Source organism: Cupressus sempervirens, chromosome 3 (genome assembly GCF_028749045.1).
Source record: "Cupressus sempervirens isolate cs-2001-9-10 chromosome 3, ASM2874904v1, whole genome shotgun sequence".
Lineage (NCBI taxonomy): Eukaryota > Viridiplantae > Streptophyta > Pinopsida > Cupressales > Cupressaceae > Cupressus > Cupressus sempervirens.
Genome location: NC_143120.1, coordinates 136,031,160 through 136,045,506, shown reverse-complemented (window position 1 = coordinate 136,045,506; position 14,347 = coordinate 136,031,160). Strand labels below are relative to the sequence as shown.

Here is a 14,347-nt window from a genome sequence, read left to right as displayed (position 1 = left end):
TGTTTTTAGAGCAAACCCTTTCCTTTTCTTGTCTTTTTCATCTCTATAATAGGTTTTCTACATTCAGGTATTTGAGGGCATCATGGATTTGATTTGCATATTTTCTCAAGTCCCTCATGGTATCAGAGCAAGATCTACTGTAGCTTGTTCAGAATTTGGAGAAAAAGGAGAACGAGGGTTTGACTTATCAAATCTAGAAATTTTGTAGGAATTCTCGAGAAAACAGGGGAACCACTAATTTTGGAGTAGTTTGAGCCAAACATACATCACGAATGGATCCAAAAGGCATCAAAACCCCTATTTCCATATAAAGTTTATCCATTTTGGACAATGTTGATCCAGGAGGCAAAATTTTTTGCCCAGAAGGTTGTATGGTTTCTTGCACGCATCTCGATGCAATTTTTTCATTAAAAAATTCAAAAAAATTAAAAAGGGGCTGCAGGCCTATTTCCAGCTTGTAGCCACCCTTTTTTGATGTAGAGAGCTTTTCCTAGTGCAAATGCCATTTTCAGTGCTGTTTCTTGCCAGTTTCTGGCCTGCCGAAGGTTCTTCACCATCGTGGCCTTTTCTGGTGGTCTTCCTTCGGCATCAGTCCAATCACCACCACCACCTGTGGTTGCTACTTTGATGTTGCCAAGACCTCCACCATCACTCTACCGACACTTGCCACCTCTGCCTTTGCCTGGCCTCCTCCCTGCCCACATGGCAACATTGGCACCTGCCACATGTCAGGGGCCATGTCAGCACCTACCACATGTCAGGTGCCATGTCATCATTCCTTGGGCCCACTGCCACATGGATGCCATGTGGTAATCTTATTTTGTTGCGATAGATAATAGGTCATTATTTTTAAGATAATGAAATGCCAACATCAGTATGGCATCAACACTGCATCATGTCTCATGCATGCCCTTCAAGTCCTTTTTTGACCTACTGTCAGTTTTTTTGCCGTAACTTGAGCATATAGATGTCTTTTTTTGATCCAAAAGAAGTGCTAGAAAGCTAGTTCCGAGACAGAGATAGTGGTGTAAGAGTTTTCTAGTTCTGATGTAGTTTGATTGCCTGTTTGGGTAGTCAAAGCTGGGTGTTTTGTTTTTCACTCTGGAGGGTGTATCTTGAGTGTTCCATCTCCATTTTTTGAAAACATTATATTTTTGGAAAGCTGGTTTAGTCCTCTTTTCAAAAATGCTAGTTTTTCTTCTAGATTCTACTCCATGCTCTTTCTATCATAATTTTTTTTTCTTTATTGCAGTATGGTGGATATCTTGGATGTTTTAGGTTTGAGGATCATTTTTGTGGCATGGAATCTCTTTTTTTGGGCTGTACTATCTATTGTATCAACTCTTTTCCCTTTATGATCATTGTTGATATCATTTATAAGCATATTTATGCAAACACACTGAGATAAAGTGCCACTCCTTGCATTTTTGGGATCTTTTTCATTATTGTGAATTATTTGTACTCGCACTACATTATAAAGTGCCATGGGGGGATAGTTGTTTTCCATTTAGTACCCCATTCCTTTGTCAAGTGAGTTTCCCTTCCATCACATTAGCCTCATTTTATAGGTGTCTATACCTCTTTCTCACTCTTGATGTTCTTGGTTTTTTCTATTTTGTGGGAGATATTGGCCCACTTTCTCAGTTGCCTATCACCTCACCCTTTTTTGCATTAGGGGGGTTCTTCTGTTATTTTTTATCCTTCCTTAGTTCGATTGATAAACTCTTTAGGCATTGGTGTTTCATGCCATCTATATTTTCAAGTTCAGTTGTTTGCCTTTGTTCGCCTCTTAATTTGATGCAAATTACAGTCTTCTCTACCTTGTCAAGTTCTATTTTAGAGGAAGTTCTACAGATTAGCAATTTTTTTTGACAAAGTTTGCAACTTCTACATGCTTCAGTGGTTTTCTTCATGATTCCTCTTGTTCCTATCTTCTGGAACAATTCCTCTACTTGGAGACTTTTGTAGTCCTTCACTAAGTTTTCAGCTATCTCTTTTTGGAGTAGAGTTTTTCCCACTGTGTTTTCTCTATTTCTCTGTTTCATAGAGATTTTATTGTGATTGGTACCTCATCAGGCCTTGTTGTTGGGACCCAAGTTTACTTTTAGCATTGCATTGTAGTTTCCTTGCTCTTTTTGCATTGTTGCTCATCTTAAGGTGGGGTGTTAGAGAAAAAGGTTAATTTAATTTCATTAATTAAATTGCCTTTTCTTCCTTCTTAAGATTTTTCTTTATGAACTTTTTTCATTCTCTATTTAATAATTAATTAGTAATTATTAAATAGATTTTACCTTTTAGGTTACCCTTTGTAACTTATTAGGTTACCCTTTTTAGGTTTCAATCTCCTTCTATAAGGATTGATCTCTTTGTAATTATCTATCTTTTCTTTATTTGAGTATACAATTTGCATGCTTTTAGAGCAAACCCTTGCCTCTTCTTGTCTTTTTCTTCTTTGTGATAGGTTTTCTACATGTAGGTATTCGAGGGCTTCTTGGATTTGATTTGCGTATTTGCTCAAATCCTTCAGATAGTAGAATTAATAAAGATAAAAATGAAGTGAGGGATATGGGAGAGATAGTGAGAGGGGGGTAAGAGAGATAGTGTTATGGAGATGAGAAAGATAATATTTTTTAATATTTTATATTCATCATTTTATTTTTTTTCTTTCTTTATTTTTACTCCTTTATTTATCTTTGTTTGCTTGTCTCTCCTCTTCTCCCTCCCTTCCATATCCAAGTTTCTTCCTCCCTTATTCATCTCTATTTAGGCTAATATTGATGGTATAATTAGCAGAGGTATAAAATAGAGAGAGAGAGAGAGAGAGAGAGAGAGAGAGTCTCCCCCAATTTCCTCTCACTTTATCTTTCCTCTACTCTCTATTTTATGTCTCACCCCTCTTTCCACTCATTTCATAGATCATTTCTTTGGTTTTCTTAATCAATTTCTTGATCTTAGATCCTACAAGACCGTCCTAAGGAATAATTCTTCAAGATTAGAGTGGTTAGGTTAATAGAAACACTCTCTAGTAGAGTTCCTAAATGAATTTATAAGCTTTCTCAATCCTATCTACAAATTCATCCTTACAAGCTTGTCAAATAAACACCAATTTATTTCAAGTCTATCATGTAGGAGTGTAAAGGCTTCAAAATCTACACAAAAACCTTGGATCCAATCCAAAATTACAAAGTCTTATTAATATTTCCTTATCAATCTCCTAGTTAATTCTTTAAAGTCCTATTATCCTTTTAGGACACGAATTAAATTCAAAATTTTCCAAAGGACCCCATCAAAAAATTACCATTCTAAGTACCCTTTTGGAAGACCTAAAATATTTTTTAGGTCTTGGGTCTCCAACCCTCTGTATAGTACCAAACCCTAAATTGAGTCCTTTTAATCTTGGGTCTCCCTCTTCCTTACATATTTCTCTTTCCCTAATCCCTAAACCCTATAACTATAATCCCTAAACCCTAAATACATTCTCCCTTTCCATATTTATTTCCCTCTCTCACTCTCTCCCTCTTCTCCACCTCCCCCCGCCCTCTGTAAACCTGTTACCAATTTAACATGCCTTTTAAATTGTTATGTTTTACGCTAAATTGATTATGTTTTAAACTGTTCAATGAATGTGTTTAGTCATTGAGAGTATATAGTACAGAACAAAAAGAATGCAACAAACAAAGTACAATAAGCATAAGAAAGAGAATTGATCACTTTTTCAGGATACGAGTACCAAAAAAATAATACTTTTACTCAAGTATTCAATATAATTTTACAAAGTGTTCATATTTACACAATACTTGAATACAATGCATTCAGATATTGTCTCAGTGCTCTTAGCTCCTAACATAAATATTTGAATTAAACACATTGTACAAACAGAAAAGTACTGAAAAAGAGATAGAAAAGAAAGGCATCCATTGCTTGAATGGAAAGTTGTTGCATTGAACGCTAGAGGGCTGATCCCACATCTCCATCTGGGAGTAAAACCTACAAAAAATGAGTAAAGAAATGGATCAGTTCATACGAACTGAGCAATGGAAGACTTTCCTATCATCTATATTCTGCTGTTTATACAACATGGTTATCCAGATAACTATGCTAAAAGGCAAGAAGGCAAGAACAATCTGAAGAAGATAAAACATGTTTTTATTAATGAGTTTGTTCCATGTGCAGAAACAGGTATGAAGATTAGAGGCTATAGAAGGATCATGCGTAAGTTACATGCATGAAGCCTTTTGGCTGAGATTATTCGGGCAAAGACATAAGATATTGGGGAGGCTGTTGAGGGGGCATACATAAATTAAAAGTATGGGACCTTCCAGTTGAACCAATGAAGCTGATTGAAGACTTTGAGGAGATCATTGAAGGAACACGCATACATTACAGGCATGGAACCTTTTGGTTGAATCATGTAGCGGCAAAGGACGAGAGGAGGCCGTCGAGGGGGCATACATAAATTTAGGTATGGGACCTTTCAATCAAATCATGGAGGATGTGTATAGTTTCAAAGTCTGAAGATAAAGGAATTTTAAGTATCTCTTAGTACATTTTAGCATATGTCAAAGAAAGTACAGATGCAATCAGTTACAAGAACAATAAGAAATAATTATCATTGCCAAATCAATAGGAAAAGAAAGGACATCCACTACAGGAAAATATAATACAGATAAATAGGAGTATTAACATTCATGCTGCATTTCTTTGTTAATACATGATATATCAAATTGCTATGATCAGAGACAAGGATTATGGTATTCATCTTATTCACATTTTGCATGATCGTCAAGTAATAATCAACTTTATAGAGGAACGAAGCAGTAACTAATATTCAGCTGTGACAGTTAAGAAATCAAGGTTTGAATGTGAAGGAAGATAACATTTAATGCAAATGGCATATTCAGGCACAACAACATATGGAAGGAGAGCCACTTTCAGATACGCTACAACAGTTCATACAATGAAGTAAAGAGTATCAACAAGTTGAATTTCACATAAGAATCTGATCACGAAAGATCACTTGTACATAATAGCATATTCAAGAAAAAGACAAAGAAGTATGAGGATTAAATGATTTACATGTTCATTACACTTATTCAAGTCTAAAAATGCAGGTACAAATTAAACTTCACACCCAATGTAAGTGCCAGAATCATAAATTATAGCAGAACCATTTCCACGAGAAGTAAATTCAAGATCACAGCTGTAGCCAAAGGTGCAATGGTTTAAAGGAACATCAATTATATTGGAACATTATAATTGCAGAGGTAACTTGCTATGTTTAAACTCAAACAAAAGCTCCATAGCTGGAAGCATTGAATGTATCAAATCATGGAGATTCAGCGGCATGTGTTATCCCGCCAAACAGAATTTAAAGATAAGCCGTTACATAATGGAGGTTTTAGCAGGGTTTACAAGAATACAACATACTGGATATAAAAGAAAATCATTTTCTTTTTTACATTTTTTTTTAATACCCATGACACGAATCCAGTTGTTTTCCAGCTTAACCAGCATTTTCAGTTATTCATAGCATGAGAAAGGAAATACAACAAACAGTATGAGTGCTATTACCAAGCCCAGATGTTCATGGTGATTATTTCATATTTATTTGTTGGTAAATGCATAAAACGAATTTATAAAAAATTCTACTATATACTCATAGCTTGTGCATGAAGAAGACCCATAATGGCTCATTTCCAACAGTCAAACAGTGATGCCGTTCACACATGATTCCACGTGCAAAAGAAATGGTGTGCACAAAAGAAACCTCGACCAAAACCCACATGAACCCTCAGCACATAGTAAATGCCCAGATCATATCTTAAAGTATGGCGTCCAAAATTGCCTTCATGCGTAAATAATGAGAAGAAGAAAATGGCACATTCAAACCTAAAAACATTGCCCAAAGAAAAAATGGTGTCTCAGCTCGATATACGGGCGTCTAGCAAGAAATATGGTGCAGATCAATCATCAATAAAACCCACATAACTCAAGACAAAATGCCATCCAAGCTCACGTATAGGAGAAGATCTCTGTAGCCATCCAACATTTTTACCTCCAACAAGCATAAAATGGCGTCCATAAGCAAAATATGGAACCTCACAGCAAGGTAAATGCACCTAGCAAGTATAATATGGTGTCCATCAGCACATAGCAAAACACAAATACACCCAGATGCAAATAATGGCACCCAAATCTGCAGACATTCATCCACGGTGGCTAGGGTTTGTAGGAAACTCTTCATCTCTTCCTCTCACGTGAATGAGCAAACATTGAAACAAGACTAATGCCTTCCAAAGTTGCCTTTCATACATTGAACTAATATTTCGCCTTTGCTATTTTTAATAAGATTTCGGGTCCATTACTCCATAATGGAGTTCAGTTTTTATAAACTCTATTTTTATTAATTGAATATGTATACAATGAAAGATATTTTATATAAATCATTTTATACATATTCAACTAATAAAAAATATTACTCCATTATTTTCTTTTATACTAATATTAATACGTTTTAAAATTAACAAAGAACACGTTAATTATTAAAACATATTAGTATTAATATTAAAGAAAATAATAAAAGAATAGTTTCCATTATAATATTAATATTAACGTGTTCATTTTTATAAATAAAAATAAAAATGATTAAAATAAACACGATAATATTAAATTAATATAATGAGCTTAAATTGTAAAATTGATATGTCAAGTGGTCGTAATTATAAGGCCATTGATTTTATTAATTATTCAATGGAAATTATAAGAGTTTTAAATGTTTTACTACCTAAATGCAAGGAGAGGAAATAGGAAGGCTAATTTGGAGGGATATTTTTAGAAGGAACATTCAGTTAACAACAGGTATTATAAGGCCAGGATCAGTTCCAGTTACATATGCAGGTTTGTGAGTTATTGGATGATATTTTTAGCATACTATGGGGCAGTTAAAATCAGTTATCCAGAAGTTGGGCAGATGGTTGAGTACAGTTTTCAGAGGCTCTTTCATTATTTTCATCATTTTGGTGAATTTTCCTAGGCATGATTTTGGAACCCAAGTTAGGGTTACTCTTCTATATATTGTACTTTCACCTCATTATGAGGGACCTTTTTTTTTGGATTCAAATTTTTGCAGATTGCAAATTTTGAGTTGATTGTAAGGGCACTTGTGATAGAGATTTTTTCAGCATTGATTATAGAGATACAACTGTTCCTTATCATAGATTCTTGTGCGATTTTGTGAATTTCTTGCTTTAATGTTGTGTTCGCCTTCATTATAGTTACATTCCTAGTTGTAGATTTGAATCGTGATACATGTGATTGTAGGTCTATGTTTGTGATTATTGTTTCCTTGCAGAAAATTGGTGAAACTTAGGTATCCCTTTCAAAGCAGGAGATCTCGATCCTTATATAGAAACACTTTTGTGATTACATGATTGTCTGATATTATGAATCAATTGTCTTTTTTCATAGTTTGTGCTGAAGTAATCAAAATTACATTCATAAACATTGGTGTGTCACCTCACTTAGATTAGTTTTAATCGTTCATTCTTTCATTTCTTACCCTCATCTCAAGTACAATTTAGGATTAGGTGATTACAACTTAGGAACCGGCCTAGCTTTCGGAGATTCTTCTCTCGTTTTAGGATAACCCACCACCCGAGAGAGTTTTCCCTGTTTCACAAGATAGCTTGATTCTACATCTCGCTAAAGGCGCAAATCCTACGTGACAACAAAACCCTAAAATCCAAGACCTAATCCATAGGTCATGCAATCTATAACCAATAGATCTCTCTCTCTCTCTCTCTCTCTCTCTATTCATCATCTCCTTTCTAGTCTTTCTCCTCCCCCTCTCTCCTTTCTCCCACATCTCCCTAATTGAACTTCAATCTTAAGGTTCAACACAATTGAACACTATAATAAGTCAAAGCCATACCTAAACCTAATTCAACACTAAACACAATCCAATCATGATTATTACTAATATACAATTAATATTTTAATCCCCATCCTCAATCTCTATTTATGTCTAACAAAACCCCTACCACTAAAAAGATATAAAATAACAAAATTAAACCAAACCAAACTGTTATCCTAATACTAAATCAAACTAAACATTAATCTAAACAATATTTACCCCTACACCAACCCAACTAAACACTAAACTAGAACAAATCCTTTGTCCTTAAACTAAACTAAATTGAACTCTCAAGCTAAATAAGAATTCAACGAGCATCATAACACTAAATCAAATTCATCCTTTACCATAATTCTGAATAAGACAATAAAATTAGATGTCAACCTTAGGTTTATTAAATTTTCTAATTAGTTTAAGACTTCAATTAAGATTATGTATCAACCAAGTCCATTTTTAATTAGGGTTCAACTTAAGTTAGAGCTTAAAAAGGTTACAACTATAATTTTAATATAAAGCTACTATTATATTAAGGCTTTAGTTGTGATAAAATTAGGATTATACTTTAATAATGGTTATATTTCAATTTTTTGTTTTCATTTAATAAGAGAATTCTTAAAATTTCTTATATACTAAAACACATTTAACTATTAAAATAATAATGATTTAAATTTTTATAAAAATAATTATTAGAAATAAATTATTGAACTTAAAATTTAAAATTTAATGTTAATATCATTATTAGTATAAATACACAATTCTAAATATACATTTCATATTCAAAAAATTAATGGTGATTCTAAATTTAATTTGAATAGTGCCTTCAATAATTGTTTGTTAATGTTTTTGAAATAAAAAGTGACCAAAACAAGGGGGTCAACCCTTACAACCAAAAAGTTGTTAACCAACACATTACCGACAAAACCAACATATAGCAGTCACAAACAACAACTGACCACAACTATTAACCAAAAACACCGCTAACAGAGAACTACTAACTAGAACATAAACTATAGTACTAAGCATACTATGATTGTTCAAAACATGAACTATTGGCACAAACAAAACCAACCCAGTCCAAAACCATCACACTATCATTTACATCTATCAACATAATCTATACTAATCTAAAGACTAAAGTACCAAACATACTATTAAAGTTCAATTTTTTAAAATTTATTGGCATAAACAAGCCAACCCAAGTCAGTGAATAGGTTGTAAACTAGCAAACTAGGTAGCAATAGAAACCAATAAACAACTAGGGCTAAAAAAACCCAAGAACCACCATATTATTTTTCATCTTTATCTTTTCCTTTCCCAACCAGAAGCACTCTAGCCCAATCCTCAGCCAGGAACTTATACAAGAGCTTGTTGTCCTCCATTTCCAACCCTGACTTGTCCTTCTCCTTCACTAATAATTGAAGGGTGGTAGCAGCATCATGGGTAACCTTCAAGGAAAATTTAGAGGAGTAAAACCCATCCTCTAAGGATTTGACCCGTCTCTCTATCTATGCATTCTTCTCATTCTGCTCCTCCTCTTTCTCCATGTTTCCTCTTTCAACATTCTTATGCACCTCCTTAGTCTTTGCCAATGGTTGGTTTTCATCCTGCAAAACCTAGGGGTTAGTAAAAATATTGGTTTTTTCCTTAGCCAAGGAAGAGATGGTAATGAGGGAGGCATCCACTTTATTGTTGTCTTCACAGAAGGTAATAGGTTGCAAGGTAAAGCTAGCCGACACATGCGTCATTTTAGTAGTATTGGCATTACCAGTAGACACTTAGGTGTTATCTACAGAATTTTCACTTTTTTCTTTCTCCTCATTCCCCCTTTCTCTCTTGGAGTCAGAGAGTTTCTCCTCCTCCATTTCTCTTTCATTATTTTTAGAATTCTCCTCTTCCACCTCCTCAACCCTAAATCTATTAGCCTTTTGTTTATATCTTGCTTGTGTTTTGGCTAACCTACCCAACCTTCTTCTACCATTTTTTCTCTCCTCTTCCTTTGACTCCCCAATGTCCACCTCAATAGGCTTTTCAATTTTGATTTTTTCACTACCCTTTTGTTCAACTGACGGGTCTGGGTTTTTCTTTTTCTTATTATCTCTACTAGGGGAAGGGTGCAGTGTGTGAATTCTGGTTCCAATGCTAGTACTTAGAGGGGAATTCTGGTGGTGGCATTGATTATCAACAACAACAACCCTAGGGGAATAGAGGGAAAGATGAAACTGGTAAATTTGAAAGATCAGACCCTGGTGAATGATAGTGAAATTATGACCCTTAATTATTTTCTCCCTCACATCACTTATCATGTCCTCAAGAGAGTGTAACAGAAAGAATGAGATATAAATAAAATCTCTATTTCTAAAATGGTTCAATATGGGGAAGTGATAATAATAGTAAAATCCAAACCCACCTTCGAGCGTGAGGTAGTTCATGATCACCAAGCAAACATCATCCCAAGGAGCCAATAGCTTATCCCTTCGAAAGCCTCCCCTGTAACGAACAGGTTCCTCATCCTAAAAAAAAAAGCTATTCATGCTGGCTTCGTCCGTCATTTTTGTGACCTTCTTCCATTTTTCCCTTTCAAGAACAACCTAGTGGCCATCACAATGACCTCCTCATTCACTTGAAATGTCATACCATTTATAGTAACTCTATGGTCATTCCATCCATTCACAAACTGAAGAGCACAATTTTCATCATACTCTGCCATTACCTGCATATATGACAGAAATCCCCCTTCTTTCAATAGGAACTAGGTTGCCATTCTATCCTTAAAATTTTCAATCTTTGTTGGCTCTAGTCGATTCAAGTCTCTACCCATTTCTTCCTCCCTATCTCATGTCCCCCTAACCTCAGTAATTTTCATCTAAACCTTCTTACCCTCAAGTTTGCTAATAGCGAAGATATTTTTCATTAATGGAAGCACAATGATTTTGAAAATAACCTCTCTAGGGATTTTAATCATCCTATAAGCAATTTTTTGAGGCTCTTCGAAATCCCATCCCTTTCCATTATGGGATTCGTGCATGCTTTGCATCACGTAGGCATATTTTTAGTACCTCTATTTCAAAACTTCAAATATTTGGTTGTCTTGGTCGGTTTTCCCATAAGTTGCCTAAAATTTCTTTAAACATGATGTTGTAAAAGATGAAGATCATAATCTTGAGATGCAGATATAAAAGTTTTATGCCTCAGATTGAGAAGTTCAAATGTCAGAGTTCAGATCCAAGGTTCAAGTTCAGATTGATGCTCCAAGTTCCCAAGTGTAGGCTCGGTTCAATGGCATGGCTCCTTGTCCAAAGTGCATAATCCTTGATGCTTAGAGAATGAATGTGATATCTCTTGTGAAGAAAAACCATTATAGAGAATGATGCTAGTAGCTCGAGTATGCAAGGGTTATGTGGTTTGAAAGTCATGACTTCATTATTGATAATCTCACAGGTTTCTATCTCTCAATCACAATTCCCTTATTCCCAATTTCACTGTGAAGGCACTCATTGAAAATTGGTTCAAGTCTCACACAGTTCCACTTCTCGAGCCTAAAAAAATAAATAAATCATATTCCATGCTCCACTGCTAAGGGAACCATCTCAGTTTGTTCCAAAGAAACAGGACTCAGATGATAGTATATCTATGAAACTAAGTGCAAATGAGCATGAAGATGATTTAGAAAAGGGAAGTGAGAGCTTTTCTACAGAAATAACACAAGATGAAAGTACATTAAGCCCATAAGGTGTTCTGTTAACTGATGGTGAGCAAGAAGTGGCAATGGGGAATAAAGTTAACCTCCAAAGAACTCAAGCATCATCTCAAGCTCTAGGTGCTACAAGTTTTACTTTGTCTTTAGATTGCTTCCAAAAGTTTTACTTCGTCTTTAGATTGCTTCCAAAATGCTCTATCTGCTACAAGTTTTACTTCCTCTATAGATGGCATACAACAAATGATGATAGAAGATGCTAATATTCTTGGGAGAATTAACATGGTAAGATATTGCATGCCATCTTGCAATATTTCTTCTAGAGAGACAACATTAAATATTGCAACTATAGATTATCGATATAGCACGACAGAAATAGAATAAATAGGATCACCCGTCAAAGATTACAGATCTTCTTAGAATTCTCAGTTTATTACAAGAACTCAGTGGTTGGTGGTACATCTTCAATGTCAGATATAGGAGACAACAAATTATCCTTTAGGCTACAACTCAAGAAGCTTGTAGAAAACCTACAAGTTAACTCAATTGAAGTGCAAAGAGAAGTTCTAGAAGAGTTGTGGTTCAATTCAAAAAATGATTTAGGAAGTAGGACCACGATTACAAATTATGGGGCTATCAGACCTTTGGTTGAAATTTTGCATTCTCGTAATCTGACCATCCAAGAAAATTTTGTTACAACTTTGTTGAACTTGTCCCTAATTGAGAATAATCAAAAGATGATTCCTGCTGTGGGGGCTATTAATTCACTTCTATATTAATGAAGTCCAATGGCATTTCCACTGATGAAGTTCTAAATGGCGAGAAAATTAAAAAAAAAAGGGAAACAAAAGGTAAATTATATGGGGATCACAGCGTATAGATTTTCGAGAACTCAACAGAGTTCAATATTTGTCTTCTATATGTTGTAGAATATGATTTTGAAATACTCTGCTTTATTTTCTCTATATTCAATGCCTCCTGTAGTAGTTAGTGAATCGAGACAGTTATGAAAATTATAATACATGGCAAGTTAAAGATAAGCCAAAATCAGATTTGATGTAAAGTCGGGAGTGGTGGGAGAAATTATGGCAAGAGTAGTGTATATCAGATTATGAATTACAAGCCGAATATAGGGAAGCGACGTTAGAAGAGAAAATAGATATCCAGAATTATGTCACCTTTTTAGTTCAGTTCACATTTACATCTACACCAACAAGGATAATGGTTACATTAGAAGATCCCTCAATCTAAATCTTAGATGATTGTGGTACAGGTCTTGGGTTTGAAAGGAAATATGAAAATCCCAGCAGACATAGTAGAATTGTTTACTAAATTTCATCCAATGCTTTTCCCATAGTGTGCCCTATGATGGGGATACTGTGCACACATCTTTTGTTGTAATAAAGTAGTCACTGCATGGCATTATGAGGATTATGGCGTAGACCTCATGGTGAAAGCTCCTTTCGGTGAGCAAGTTCATGATTCACGTGACAAGTCAGAGGATAAGTTTGAGTTTGTGGTGCACAATCAAGGACTTTATCAGTTCTATTTTACTAACAAATCTCCTTACCATGAAACTATTGATTTTGATATACATGTTGGCCATATTCCATACTATGAGGAGCATGTGAAAGATGATCACTTTAATCCTTTGATGCAACAAATTGCCAAATTAGAAGAAGCCCTCTATATGGTACAATTTGAGCAGCATTGGATTGAGGCTCGAACTAAATGTCAAGCAATCATAAATGAGACCATGAGTAGAAGGGCCATTCATAAAGCATTCTTTGAATTAGTGGCTCTTATAGGTGTTAGCCTTCTCCAAGTGTACCTCCTATGACGCCTATTTGAACGAAAGCTTGGAAGCGCAAGAGTATAGTGTATTGAGAATTTTTCATCAATGTACTGTTGTAGATGTCCGAAGAAGGCTGCTACTATTATTGCTCACAACAAAGGTACCATGCTGACTTGCACCTGCATGAAAGAAAGAGCAGAGCTGGCCGAATCAAAAATCACATCATCACAATTGATACACAGAGTGAAACCTAGATCAAATCCAAAATAATCCCAAATGGTTAGAATTGAGTGCAATTATTGTATGCTATGTGGTTGTAGTTGATAGCACCACTTAGATGGATGACATATATAAATCGCTTCCAGATATCTATGGCCTTGAGCTATGCGAAGAGGAGTGGATATCTACAATGGTAACTTGTCATTACTAGAGACACTCTTATCATTTGAGTGCGATTATGGAAGATATGTTAAAGAGAAAAGGAGTATTGAAGAAGGGATTTCGGGTAAAGGTGAAGAGTGGAGTGTTCATTTCCTCTACCAATATTGCATCGACTCAATATGAAAGGTCACCATGAAAACTGAAAAGTCACGAGAAGAGGTGAACCAAACAGTTATGGAAGAATTAGAATAGTCATGAGAGGCCATTATTTATTGTCAAAACCTTTTCAATAGAGGGTTTTTTTTTTTTTTTTTTTTCCTCTTTTTTTTTTTTTTTCTACATATACTTAGAGTGCTAGAGTAGAGGAGAGGACATATTAGTTTTCATTGCATATAGAGAGGGGCAGATGGTTGGCATAAAGAGAGGTTGCAGAGACAATCATATTGAGTGTCAATTCTTTATTGTCCATGCGCTTCCCTTTTCTGCATATAGTCAGAGAGCTGGAGTAGAGGAGAGGGCATGTTAGTTTAGGTTTTTCATTTTCATTGCATATAGGGATTGAAAA

At 35.0% G+C, this 14,347-nt stretch overlaps 1 pseudogene; it reads left to right on the top strand.

Annotated features, from left to right (window-relative positions):
* Positions 1-330: 330 nt before the first annotated feature.
* Positions 331-13,485, top strand: LOC149565128 (transmembrane emp24 domain-containing protein p24beta2 pseudogene; annotated as a pseudogene).
* Positions 13,486-14,347: the final 862 nt, after the last annotated feature.